At 44.9% G+C, this 14099-nt stretch overlaps 1 pseudogene; it reads left to right on the top strand.

The window, feature by feature from the left end:
* The first annotated feature begins 5114 nt into the window (after positions 1-5114).
* Positions 5115-6979, top strand: LOC136461503 (replication protein A 70 kDa DNA-binding subunit B-like; annotated as a pseudogene).
* The last annotated feature ends 7120 nt before the right edge of the window (positions 6980-14099 follow it).

The raw sequence follows: 14099 nt of genomic DNA on the forward strand, positions 1-14099 counted from the left end.
GAATGTTAGTCGAGCTAGGCATTGGCATGCATGGACATGGTACTATTATATGGAGCCCCCCCGGGACCCCAAGCGTAGATAGAGAGCATCACATACACAAATAGATTTGTCTGGCTGTATTGTGCCTCCTCTCTCATATTATACAAATATTGTCTTTACGTCTCATGGATATAATGGATATTTTTTTGTTTTCAGTCCTACCTGTAGCTGGACTGACAATACGTGCGCGACAGACACTTCGTAGATCCATAAGGGAGGCAAAGAAGAAAGGTGCCCTGTTTGCTTCCCCTTACTCATAAATATAGTAAGTTTTATCCAGGGGTTCAAGTATGTGCCTATCCCTGACATGTGAGATGTATTTGTTGCGTAGGACCCTGCGCTGGGCAGCAAAGCAGTCCAGGTCAGTGTAAGATGTGTTGGGGCTAGAGGGCTGGTGTAGGCCAATACTCTAGGTGATTAATCTGGTTTCTTGTCCCTCCTGCAGTATCCTCTGCGGAACAGACTTCGTATTACGGCCCTCCTGCGCACGAGTGCCAGTACTGTGGTGCACAGTTCTGGTATCAGGAACGTGTTAAAAGGACATATCCAGGTGAAGCGGGTAGTGTTCGGTTTCATCTTTGCTGCAGGGGAGGTAAGGTCAGCTTGCCATTCCAGGAAAGCCCCCCTCCTTTCCTGGATAAACTATTGGACCCAGGGGGTGATGTTTTATCTAAGTACTTTATCAGGTCTATTCGTTCTTATAATTCAATGTTTGCTTTTACATCACTGGGAGCCAAAATTGATACATGCATATACAGGGGCCCTGGGCCATATGTATTCAAAATTAATGGGCAGGTTCATCATCGAATTGGGTCTTTGTTGCCAGATGAGGGTAGACCTCCGGTGTACGCGCAGCTGTACATTTATGATACTGAAAACGAAGTCCAGAATCGAATATCAATTTTCGATAGAGATAGAGAATGTGATAGCGATAGCCAAGTTGACAGATCAATTGTGGAGGGCCTGGTGAGGATGTTTGATGAGTCTAACGGGCTGGTCAAATCATTTAGGGTGGCTAGAGACCTTTTGGGACATGGGCAGTGCCAATCTTTATGGCTTAGGCTGTTGCACGATAGGTCTAGGGTCGCACCCCAATATAGCGCGCCAACAGGAACAGAGATAGCTGCTTTGATAGTGGGGGATTTCTCGGAGGAGAAGAAGACCCCCGATGTAATCATTCAAGATAGAGGAGGTGGGCTTAGAAGAATTAGCAACCTACATGCCAACTATATGGCACTGCAATACCCAATTTTGTTCCCTCGTGGGGAGCAGGGGTTCAAGTTAGGAATTAAATATAGCCGATCAGGAACCTTGCCCGTTAGGACTAGAGATGAGGTTACTATGCTTGAGTATTATGCTTTTTGGTTACAACAGCGTAGATGTGAGGCAACAACACTAATACGTGGCGATAGGCTATTCCAGCAATACATTGTTGATGCCTTTGCCTCCATAAAGGAGAACAGACTCAGGTTTATAGTAAAGAACAATAAAAACTTGCGGTCCGAGGTGTACAAGGGCATTAAAGATGCACTACATAAGGGTGATGTGAATGGAAATAGCATTGGCAAAAGGGTTATTTTGCCCGCTAGCTTTACGGGGAGTAAAAGATACATGGTACAGAACTACCAAGATGCCATGGCCATCTGTCGATTCTATGGTCCTCCGGACCTGTTTATTACTTTTACATGTAATCCAAAGTGGCAGGAAATAGCTGATGCTCTTGCGTTTGTTGCAGGGCAGAGGTATGACGCTAGACCTGACATAGTTAGCCTGAGTCTTCAAGCTAAAGGTGGACAAACTTGTTTCTGAGCTGAATAAAGGGACTTATTTTGGGAAAACACAAGCAGGTACACTTCCTTTTTTTTTGTGCCAGGGTTGCCCCTTGGCTTTGAAAAACTAGTTGTTTCTATGCACGTTTGGTTCTAATGATGTTATTTGTAATTTTTTCTAGTCCTCTATACTGTTGAATTCCAAAAACACGGTCTACCCCACGTCCATATCTTGGTTTGGCTTCAAGGTAACACTAGAGACCCACGTCCCTCTTTTATTGACTCAATCATATGTGCAGAGGTACCAGATAAACAATCGGATCTTCTCGGCTATAACCTTGTTGATGAATTTATGGTGCATGGTCCTTGTGGCGAGATTAACCAAAAATGTCCATGTATGAAAAATAGAAAGTGTTCTAAATTCTTTCCAAAAGACTACCAGACAAACACACTTGTCGGTGAGGATGGGTTTGTGCGGTATAGGCGTCGTCCTGATACTGGGCATTTTGTGGAGCGGTATGGGGTTAGACTTGACAATAGGTGGGTTGTTCCATACAACTTGGCACTTTTAAAGCGATTTGTGGCACACATAAATGTAGAGTGGTGCAATAAAACACACCTCATCAAGTACCTATTTAAGTATATTACCAAGGGCCCAGATCGCGCTAGAGCGGTGATTGAATCATTTGGCACCCAAGTCCCCGATGGCGATTCACATGATGTTCCCATTGGTACCACCAATGGTTCCCAGCCGTTGGAGTCACTAGATGCCCAGAGGCAGCCTGTAGATGTGGATGAGGTTAAAGAATACATTGACTGCCGTTACCTATCCTCCCATGAAGCCATATGGCGTATGTTTGAATTTGGTATACACTATAGAACCCCTGCAGTGGAGAGGTTAGCTGTGCATCTCCCTTGGATGAATACTATCGTGTATCCAGCTAGGCAACCATTGGCTGACATTGTGGATGACCCTCATCACATGCGGACAACATTGACTGAGTGGTTTTCTACTAACAGGACATTCCCATGTGCCCGAGAGCTAACATACATAGAATTCCCCACGAAATGGGTTTGGAATAGGAAGGACAAGGCATGGCATCCACGCAAGGGACCTACAAAAATCAGTAGAGCCATATACATCAACCCTAGCTATGGTGAACTTTACTACCTCCGTATGCTTTTGAATGTTGTCAAGGGCGCTACGTCATATGAAGATCTTAGGACGATTAGTGGTGTCCTGTATCCTACATTCAAGGATGCCTGCTAGGCTATGGGCCTCCTTGGCAACGATAGTGAGTGGCGTGAGGCTCTAAGGGAAGCATCCGTGTGGGGTTCAGCCGCTCAGATGAGACAGCTTCTTGTTACTATAATTCTTTTTTGCTCTGTTTGTGATGCAGTGTCTCTATTCCATGAGTTCTACACATATTTCACTGATGATATAGAGTATAAAATAAAGAAACTGATGCAGTTGCCTTACTACAGAGTTCCTGACCATCATCTAAAGAATCAGGTCCTGATTGAGCTTGATAGCCTATTCGTCAAAAATGGTGCTTCAATGACAGATCATGGTTTACCTAAACCTGACCTTAGCACTAGCAATAAGATGAAAAATAGATTACTAGCTGAGGAGCTAGCTTATGACTCTGCAAATCTCCGACACATGCATGATACCCTTGCTAACCAGTCGACCTCTGAGCAAAGACATATATATGATGTTGTGCTGCAGTCAGTCTATGAAAATTCAGGGCATTGTTTCTTTGTGTATGGGTATGGTGGAACTAGGAAGACATTTCTCTGGAATGTGCTGATTTCACGTTTGCGCTAAAAAAAGCATATTGTCCTAGCTGTAGCATCTTCTGGTGTCGCTTCACTCTTGCTCCCTGGAGGCCGTACTGTGCATTCTCGTTTTAAAATTCCTATAGTTATTGATGAGTCGTCCATGTGTGATATTAAAAGGGGTTCTTTTCTTGCTAACTTAATTGTTCAGAGCTCTTTGATTATATGGGATGAGGCCCCCATGACTCACCGGCATTGTTTTGAATCCTTAGACCATAGCATGCGTGACATCCTTGGACAAATAGACTCTTCCAGCTTCCATAGGGTGTTTGGTGGGAAAACTGTGTTACTTGGTGGAGATTTCCGCCAAGTGATGCCTGTAGTTGAGGGTGGTACTAGATTAGATATGGTTGATGCATCCATTACTAACTCCTACCTATGGAGCCATGTTAGGATCCTGAGGCTTACAATCAATATGCGTCTGCTTGGGATGGCGAGTGCTGGGTTACCAACTGAACAAATCAAATCGTTCAATGATTGGGTGTTGAGCATTGGTGATGGAACTGCAAAAGGTACTGCCCATAATGAGGATGAAGGTTCTGACCTTATCGAGATACCACGCGATATATAATTCCAAGGATTGGTTCTACTGTTGATGACATTGTGAGATCTACTTACCCTAACCTAGAGACCTCATATTCTGACCCAGTATATCTAAGGGAACGGGCTATTGCTGCTCCAAAAAATGACACCATTGAAGAAATTAATACCCATGTGCTTTCCTTAATCCCAGGCCATGAAAGGATATACCTCAGCTCGGATAGTTTGGTTGATTCGTCAAAGGATCATGGTAACTTGGACCTGCTCTATCCCGTTGAGTTCCTAAATTCTCTGCAATTCAAAGGAATCCCCCCATAAGCTTATTCTAAAGATTGGTTCCCTCGTAATGCTTCTGCGCAATTTAAACCAGAGTGCTGGCCTATGTAATGGTACACGTCTTATAATAACACAGCTAGGAGATCGTGTGTTGGAAGCTCAGATAATAACTGGTTCGCATATTAGTGATAAGGTCCTCCTTCCTCGAATTTCCTTGCACGTATCTAGCACTAAATGGCCATTTGTACTTAGCAGACGCCAATTCCCAGTGCGGCTGTGTTATGCAATGACTATAAATAAGAGCCAGGGACAGACTTTGCATAGTGTTGGCCTATACCTGCCCCGTCTAGTGTTTTCTCATGGACAACTCTATGTTGCTATATCGCGTGTCACATCTAGAGATGGACTTAGGGTTCTGATTGATGATGACATCGATCTAGACTCCAACACCACTGAGAACATTGTTTATAGAGAAATCCTCCAAGCCCTATGGTAATGTTTCCTCTACTACCATATGTGTTCCATACCTGTCCAAATTGTTATGGCATCTTCCATGTCACCCATACACCCCTGCAATTGTTTGTTGTATTTTTCTCATTTTTTTGTGTTTCATTTGACTCCTGTTCCCCTTCCATGCTCCTCTGTTGACAGATGGAGTACAGCTTGCTATCCCATATTAATCCAACAAGGCACAATTGGTGCATCAAGGTTAGAGTTGCTAGGATGTGGCACTCATCTAGGATTTCTAAGGGAAATGGTGCTACTGCCATGGAACTTGCTCTGGTTGACGAACAGGTGACTGCCTGACACATGTGCCTATATTGTTTTACTCCATGGTTAGTATGAACTTTTGAATCTCTGTGCATCAGGGTGTAGGCATCACAGCCTGCATTGCCCAGAAGGATGTCAACAAGTTCGCTGATGCTCTAGTGGAAGGGCATTCATACATGATAAAAAAGTTTCAAGTTAGCAAGCAAGGAAGGAAGTACAATGCTGTGCCCAGCACACACACGATCTTTTTTACCCCATGGACTGTTGTTGAGGATGTCCCTGCGGAGCTATCCAACAATCTTCCACTCTATGTTTTTAATTTCGTGGACTTTGAGGACTTGGATCATAGGGCAAGAGACAAGCATGGTGGCCATGGTTTAGTGGGTACGTGCTGAGCCTCATGGTCCAGATTTCCGTAGCCTCTTTGGCGATGTAATGTTGATATCATGTTATGTTGATGGAATTTTCAACAGATGTTATTGGACAGCTTACTGTCATCCATCCAGTCATACAGTCTAGTGGTCTAAATGGGACGACTGTCAGGCGTTTGGTGGACCTACGCGATTTAAGGTTGGTTTCCGTATTTGCTTATGCATTTGTTGGCAATTATTATTATTTTCCTGATCTTTCATCATGCTGCAGTGACCGGCTTTTGCAAGTAACCTTGTGGGCTGAGCATGCCACAACCTTTGAGGATGAGTTCCTAGCTGAAACTGCTGGTAAAGATGAACCAGTTATAATAGTTTTTGCTGGGATGCATGTGAGGCAATACTTGGGTGAGTGTTAGCATCGTGTTCCTCAATGCTAAATACTATGCCCATCATGCATCCTGATCTGCCCGTTTAAATACTAACCTAGGTAATGCAACATGTGGGAGTGGTGATGCAACAAAATGGTACATGAACATTGACATACCTGAGGTCAATGCATTCCGTGCTAGGTAACCTATTACACAACCTTTTTTCTTGTTAAGTTATGCACATGCCTGTGTGGGTGTGCTCATGTAGTTTGTCCTGTCCTCAGCCTACAGGGGAGAGGTTCTGAGGCCGTGCTCCTACCAGGAGATGGTGCATCTGAAGCCGGTACTATGGACGACCTAGGTTCTAATAGGAAGACTGTGTTGGAGCTCCTCTCATTGGATCCTCATGAGAATAATGTACTTCCTTCCTATCGACTCATCATATTTGTGCCTATTGTTGCATGGTGGAGGAGTTTAACCTTTGTTATGTTCTAGGGTGTACGCTTTACTTGTGATGCAAGGATATGGGAAGTTGACGTTTCGAATGGATGGTGGTACAAGGGATGCGCTACATGCAAACAAGGGCTAAAGCCAACTTTTGATGGCTTCAAGTGTACCAACTGTGATGAGACGCAGCCAACAGTGATCCCTAGGTATCCCTTGCTCGCCATTGGTTTCCTTCCCGTATTCATGCCTGTCAGCTAATCTTAGTAATTGTTTTCCATGCAAACACAGCTACAAGCTAGGTGTGGTGATTGAGGATGGTACGGGCCGTGTCAAAATATTTTGATTTGGTGGTGTAGCAGAGCAGGTTGTCCGGCGCACTACTACTGACCTTGTGGAAGAAAGCTCAACTAATCAGATTCTACTTCCTGCTCCCCTCCGTGGTCTTGTTGGACAGAACTATGTGTTCCAGGTGGTAATTAGTGAGCAGACATTCAGGACTGGACAACTGACTTTCTTGGCTAGGAGGGTGTTTGCGTCCCCAATGGACGCTAATGGCTAGCGTGGTGGTCCTCGTTCTCCTATTTGTGGCTCTCCTCTGGGTCCATCATCCAGTAAAACCTCAACCGTACTAAAGGATTCTAGTGTTAAGACAACGGTTGAGACAACAAATACTACCTCTGCTAAAGAAAATGATGATGCTGATCCCACCTTGGCTAAGGTCCCCACCCATGTAGAAAGCGTCTCCACTCCACATCCAGAGTCTGTTCTAGTTGCTGATGGCAAAGACTTGGCGAAGGAAAAGGAAGTGCTCTCTAGTGCTCGTGAGGATACTGGGTATGCACCTTTTGTCTCTATATAATCACCTGCCACTCTTGTGTGCTACCTAATATTCCGATTAAAGATGATACCCAATTCCATGATATATAGGTTCCATAATGAATGGAATAGTTTTACTGTAAACGTGGTACGGAGCCTAATGATGATGTATTTGTGTGATGTAGGAGCTATCTGGGCAAAAGATCAAGATCTGCTCGGAAGGAACTATCCTTCTCAAAGAAAGAGAAGGCAAGGTACATTACTCTCTATCGTGTTGTATCCCTGGGCACCTTGAACAACTAAATGATTGCACTTTTTTTTAATCTTCCAGTGACGAGTAGGCCTGCATCCGTGTGTTGCACCATGAACTTACCGCTGCTACGTGTTGTAAAAAAAAAAACTACCGCCGCTACGCCTCCTGTCTAGACCACACATGTGGTTGCCGTGTGCTCTCCGTGCTGGTGTCCTAATAATCAGCACTATATGCACATGGAGCAATAAATAGTACATGTTGCACTTATGCTTCGATATGTGCCGCTGTCTGTGTTAGCCTTTTGTGGTCCATAAAGGATCATGTACTCTAGACTCTGCTACATCAGTTTATTCAATAAGGTCCTATGTATGTCTACCTGTTCCAGTGTAGCATATGTATTAGGCCATTTCCTGTTGGCTGGGCTGGCATCGTGCCATGACCCACGTTGCTACTACCATGTAAGATATTGTACTCCGAGTTAGTTTGTACGGTTATGTTTATCAGTTTGAATGGATATATTTGACGTTCCGTTCCTATGTGGTGCCCACGTGCTTCTACTTGTGATTCGTCTGTCCTTTGGTGTAGTAGCAGCTTTCTACAGTACCTTTTTTACAACATGCAGTACCCAGATGGCCAGGTTTTTCCAAAACAGCTTACCGTCATCTAAATCAAGACATAATGCACCTTGGAGATAGTTTTATTAGATTAGCTGCAATGGGTAGATGATGTGAACTTGTATGCAACCTTGATAGAAGTAGGGGAAATTTACATTGGACAGGCGCAGTGTATGCGTCACTTAGCTTGGAGCCTAAGGAGTTGGTTGTCTCCAGAGACACACAGACACTTGATAATCAGATGATTCGTATGTGCATCCATAGTATCTTGTTCTATCGTTCCTTCTCGGAGAGAATCATGTGCTTTTCGACTCCGTTTCCGAGCATCGGGCTTTTGGAGAGCGTGTCTAGAGTCGTCGGCGCGTCCCTGTTCGTCATCGTTCATGCACTTCTATCTCTGTTCTCGAGCGCCGAGGCTCCCGTCGTGCCATTCAACAACGTGTGAGCTGTTTGTATAGTTGCATGCCAGGGTGTGCTCGGTGTATCCGTCAGGCTCTTGGAACTTGCCTCTTTAATGCTAGCTTATCTTCCCGGCCGGCTAAAAAATAGGGGTGCCATACATGGATGCTGGTCGCCAAAAACACAGCACTGTTATGGGTTGGCTCTGGAACCATGGGTGCATATGAAGGCTTAGATGCGATGAATGCATGGAGCCGGTGCCTGATGAAAGTAACGACGACGCATCCATGCATGCATGTAGCTAAAAGCCTTGAACGTGATGAGCTCTGTGGTGATTTACTGCGCTGCCGCGTGCGAGCAAGAGGGCATACAGTTCAGAGGAAAAAAGGAATGCATATAACAGCATCTAGAAACTTGTATGACAAAACCCCGGTGACATGGATGGTGCGTCATTAGGATTACATACCCACCGTATGCATGCCCTGGGGCTCTACTCAGAACAACATACGGGTTGTCCTGTACATATACACATACATTACAGCTACGGTAGTAGAAGGAAACTAAATTAAGTTGGACAGTTTTATGCCTCTGGATTGCATGTACCCCTCCTCGGACGGTGTTCATGGCTTAGTAGAATGGTGAGCGTGTCGGTCTCCCTTTATGAGGGCTCTTAGGCAACGCGGCCTCCTTATTGAGTGAGCATGTAGATGGGGTAGCATCAGGTAGGCTCTTAGGCAGTGCAGCCTCCTTGTTGAGTGAGCACATAGATGGCGTAGCATCTTGCACCCTGGGTGAGCTAGAGACTACAGCATTCCCCATCTTGAGGGAACACTTGGGTTCCACGAGTAGCTTCTTCTCCTTTCCAACTTGAGTAGCATGGTACATGTCGCACAAGGAACGGTACTTGCCTATACCTTCCGCATCTCCTATGGGATCCGGGGTGCTACGTGCCTCCGTTTCTATCTGTGTGCAGGAAAAAAAGCCCAATCACGAGGTGTGCCACATTTTGGTGACCATGGAATGGCTTATTCTGCATTAAAAGGTAAAATGATGAATTCACCTTGCATTTGACTGAGCAGAACCAGGCCACACCGATTAGGCGCCGTTTGCATGACAGACATTCGTAGATTTTGCGCCCACGCTTGAATCCCACGAGAGAGCGTCCATTGGTGGGCCACCTGGTCAGATGTACCACCTGACACTGGTTGATGGAATGTTGTTGTATTCCTGTTATGTCAACCAATCCCACGATATCTTGAATCCGTACCACTTCTTTGAATGATACTTTGCGCACCTAGGTGATGATTTACATGGTGTTACATACAATGATAGGAGTAAATAGAAGAGCGTGGTTGTTTTATTAGATGTGGTAGCATTTGAAAACCTGTAAAATCCGATGAGATTGATGATTTTCTCGGCAGAGGGAGCACAAAGCCTCTTGTTGTAGTTCCGAACAGTCTAGACAAAAGTAGCTGCACCGATTGTGCGCTACTGTTGACCTGTGCATGGGACAGGGGTGACCAAACTTGTTGCCAAGCAACGTTGCCATACGCTCAGCGCTTATGCCCATGGCAGCCATTACGGCCAGCACGCTGAGCGACGAACGGTTGCACTTGCCACCTGGTGTTTTTTTATTGGTGTTGTATTTTACCCTATCCGACAGTATGTGCCAATGCACGTACCCGCTACTACACGACATGTAGCATTGTTGTGGTTTAGTTCTTTGGATAGAAGACAAACTCAGGTGATATGAGGATTCACTTCTTTGGATAGGAGGCAGACTCGAGTAACATCGGTTTCAAGAATATATCAGAAGATACATGGGAGCGGAGGTTCTGTGAAAATTCAGAATCCACACCTGTGCGTTAGGAGGTACCCAGGTGGCATGTAGGTGTTGAGACACATTTCATAAGTTGTCGACAGTGCAAGGCTGTAGTGGACGGAACAGGTCACAACTAATAATGGACAATTAGTCACAAGGAAAAACTAATAATGGACAATTGGAGTAATCATTACTAGCATGCCCATTTCGCACCTTGCTTTTCCTTCTAAAGACACGAGCAGGTTCGTGGGGTTATAGTAGGAGTGAGTATCTGCGCTAGGCTGCTACTTCCATGGGGCTGGAGAGCAATGGAGAAGGGCAAGGGGTGTCCTGGAAGGTATAGGGCTGGTCTATTTAAGGAACCTTTCGATGGCTAGCCGCTATAGGTTGCTCTACCAGCCTGATCGGCTGTGCTTATTTGGCTGTGGCTGCCGCTGTTATACTTCTTTCATCATAAGTAAAACAGTGCATCTTTTGCTCTTGGAATTAATCCAATAATCTTACGTCATGATTATAGAGAATGATATCAATAATCATGTTGCAGGCAGGTTCTGTGCGAAATATGTTAGTATGTGGGTTACCTACTACTCATCACTCGGTGCCCCGAATATTCTAAGGATCCTAAATGGACATATGTCTTGAATTGGTATATGGAACGATATGCATTTACCATCTCCAATATACATAAATACATAACGTCAGAAAAGCGTGTTTGGGTCAGCTTTTAGAAATGTGAATCTTTAATTACTAACCTTTTAGAATATTTGATTCCGGTAGGAAAATTACGGCCGTATGTTTAGCGCAAGGATGTTATCGTTACGTTACAGTCTTGTCAGAGTAGATAAAACTCGGCTTGGTGGTTGCATGCTGTAGGCTTCCGCCTAGACACTTGTTGTCACGTTATGGTACCAGCTGCTGCCTGGTGCGCTTGCAAGCTGCAAGTTTTGGAGCCTTTGGTTGCTACTGGCTGCTACTTGGTAGTAATTGGAAAAGACAAGGCTTGCTGCTGCTTTGGTGCTTCCGTGCCTGGACCAGCGCAGCGGCGGTGTGCAGCCGTGTGCACGCTAGGCTCAGGGCTGATGGGTACCATCTATAATTACTGCTCTCTTGGTGTGCCTGTAGCTATGGCAGCAGCAACAATGAGCCCGTGTTTAGTTGATAAAAAGTTGGAAATTTAGCTACTGTAGCATTTTTATTTTTATTTGGCAATTAGTGTTTAATCATAGACTAATTAGGCTCAAAACGTTCGTCTCGCAATTTCCAACCAAACTATGTAATTAGTTTTATTTTTCATCTACATTTAATGCTCCATGCATGTATCATAAGATTCGATGTGATGGATACTGTAGCACTTTTTGAAAAAACTTTCCGCGAACTAAACAAGGGCTGAAAGCACCTCCCCGCTCCCACGACCCATCCAAATGTACAAGTGTCATCATCCCCTACCCCTGTCTTGTGATGCAGTGGTAGACGCACATTTATTTGTTTGGCTAAGCAGGCTGCATTTATTTGTTTGGCGTCGTGAAACATGCTCTGTCTGGTCACATTTGTACAGCAGTGCCTGTCTCAGTCTCTCATGGATCAGATGAACTTGTCCCCTTACTACCTTCGTCCCATAGCAATTGTGCTTTTTTGACTCCCAAAATCAAATGTTTCTAGTTCTAACTAGGCATAGACAAGGGAGTAGTACTGATGTTTATGGTACATAATAGTATGGAATTAAACAAATTAGCTTGCGATGCTCATAAATATAACATGTGTAGCACCATTTCACAGGCGCTCATATATCACTCCACACAATATATACAGAGGTAGGAAGACAACGAAAGATTGTCCATGATCAGTTGTCGCTCTTATGATTTTGTGGGCCTAATTTCATACAAGATACCTGCTCACGATCGTTAAAGCTGTGATGAGCATTACTCTCGCTATGACTTGCTGCTATTACATCGTGTTGGAGCATGCCATATGTGTAGCGTAAATTTTGCAAAGACTTGCTCCACGAGCCGCCGCCGCCACAACGCCCTGCTTGAGTTGTTGCCGGTACGTCGCCGGCCACTCCACGTGAGCCGCCGCTGGCACACCCTACACGAGTCGTTGCCGCCAGTCCACTGCGCGGGAGCCACCGCCAAGGCTCCCTGTGCGAAACGCTTCTTGTCCACAGCGCCGGTCCGTCACACGCTAGCTGCTACCAGGGCGTCGCGTGCGAGCCGCCGCTGGGCCGCCCCACTCTAGATGGCCTCGCGTTCTCCGTTACTGCGAACCTAGTGGTGATCTCTGTTCCTGGTCAGAAAACAAACGAGCCCTTCTGCTTTCCTGCTTTGAGACAGACCCCCACATTTTCGCTGTTTGTTTTTTTCACAGTTGCGGCCCAAGTTGTCTATTGTTTTCACTCTTTCATACGGTTTGGTAATTACTTTTTGGTTATTATATTAGCATAAATAATGTTATGGTCCTGTGGATGAGAATGCACGTCATCTAATAGCGCCGAAGATGAAATCTTCAAGGCTGACGGTGAAGAGGAGGATGACATACAGCCTGTTCGCTTGCTCGTAAACGATCGTAAATTTCCAGCCAGGAATAGTATTTTTCTCTCACATCAAACCAGCCAGCAGTAAATAATCCACGATCGTTTACGGTCTCCCGAACAGGCTGATATTTTATACTCCAGAATAGCAGATAGCAACACACTGGTACACAAAAAATAAAATTCACAACTAATAATGACTCAATTAGTAATTACAGACAGTCTATCATATCATCTATCTATTTAGCTGTCTGTTTTCCGATTACAAGACTGTGGGCTGAACTGTGCTAGGCTTCCATCTTCTCCATCAGTGTTGGTTTCGTTTAGCTACGTTCACCCCACAAGCAGACACACCCTTAGGGCCTGTTCGTTTGGTCCCAAAACCAACGGGATTGGGAGAGATTGAGGGAGATTAAATCCCCTATAAGTCAAAATCCTCCTCAACTCCCTCCAATCTCCTTCAATCCCTTTGGTTTTGGAAACAAACGAACAAGGCCTTACCAGGCTATTTGCCTTCCCCATAGCGGGCCATCTTCCTCTCTAGCTTCGATATTTTATCTTTCAACATAGCATTCTCTGCGAGTAACTTGCCTTGCTTACTTTGTAGTCGTGAACAGGTCTTTTCAAGGTCGTCCCTTTCTTCAACAACTTCCTTACATATTTTTGCGACGTCCATCACCCTCGCCTTCCATACATCCAGTTTCCTCCTACTAAAATCATTGATTTTAACAAGGCCAAATTTCTCTAGCATAGTGACAGCGTCACGAGCGGCCTTTCCAATGGCTCTTCTTGCAGAAATCGATGAGGTGGCTGTGAACTCTCGTGGACCACAGTATCCCATGGAGACCCAGTTAAGAAGGTCCACTTCTATGATAGCACAGAACTTCGTGTCCTCCCTCTGCTTGCATGTTATTCTTGGTTCATTCAGTCCAAGCTGACGCACAATCCATGGGAGGCTCCTCAAGTAGTTGATGGTTAGCTTTGCCATGTAGCTCATCTGGGATGGTAACTAAGGAAGAAATTACAGTATGTTAGGGAAAGTGGAGACGCAGCTGCAGAATATTTTGCTTAGCTTATACAAAAAGTGGGTATTAATAGGTGTTCCATCTAAATATCGTGCCAAGCACATATTGGCCCCGTTCGCTGGTCTGAAACTTGGCTGAAACTGGCTGAAAAACACTGTTCCTGCTGAATTGTTGTGAGAGAAAAACACTGTTCCGGCTGAAAAAAGAAGCCGAACAAGCCATT

Source organism: Miscanthus floridulus, chromosome 1 (genome assembly GCF_019320115.1).
Source record: "Miscanthus floridulus cultivar M001 chromosome 1, ASM1932011v1, whole genome shotgun sequence".
Classification (NCBI taxonomy): Eukaryota; Viridiplantae; Streptophyta; class Magnoliopsida; order Poales; family Poaceae; genus Miscanthus; species Miscanthus floridulus.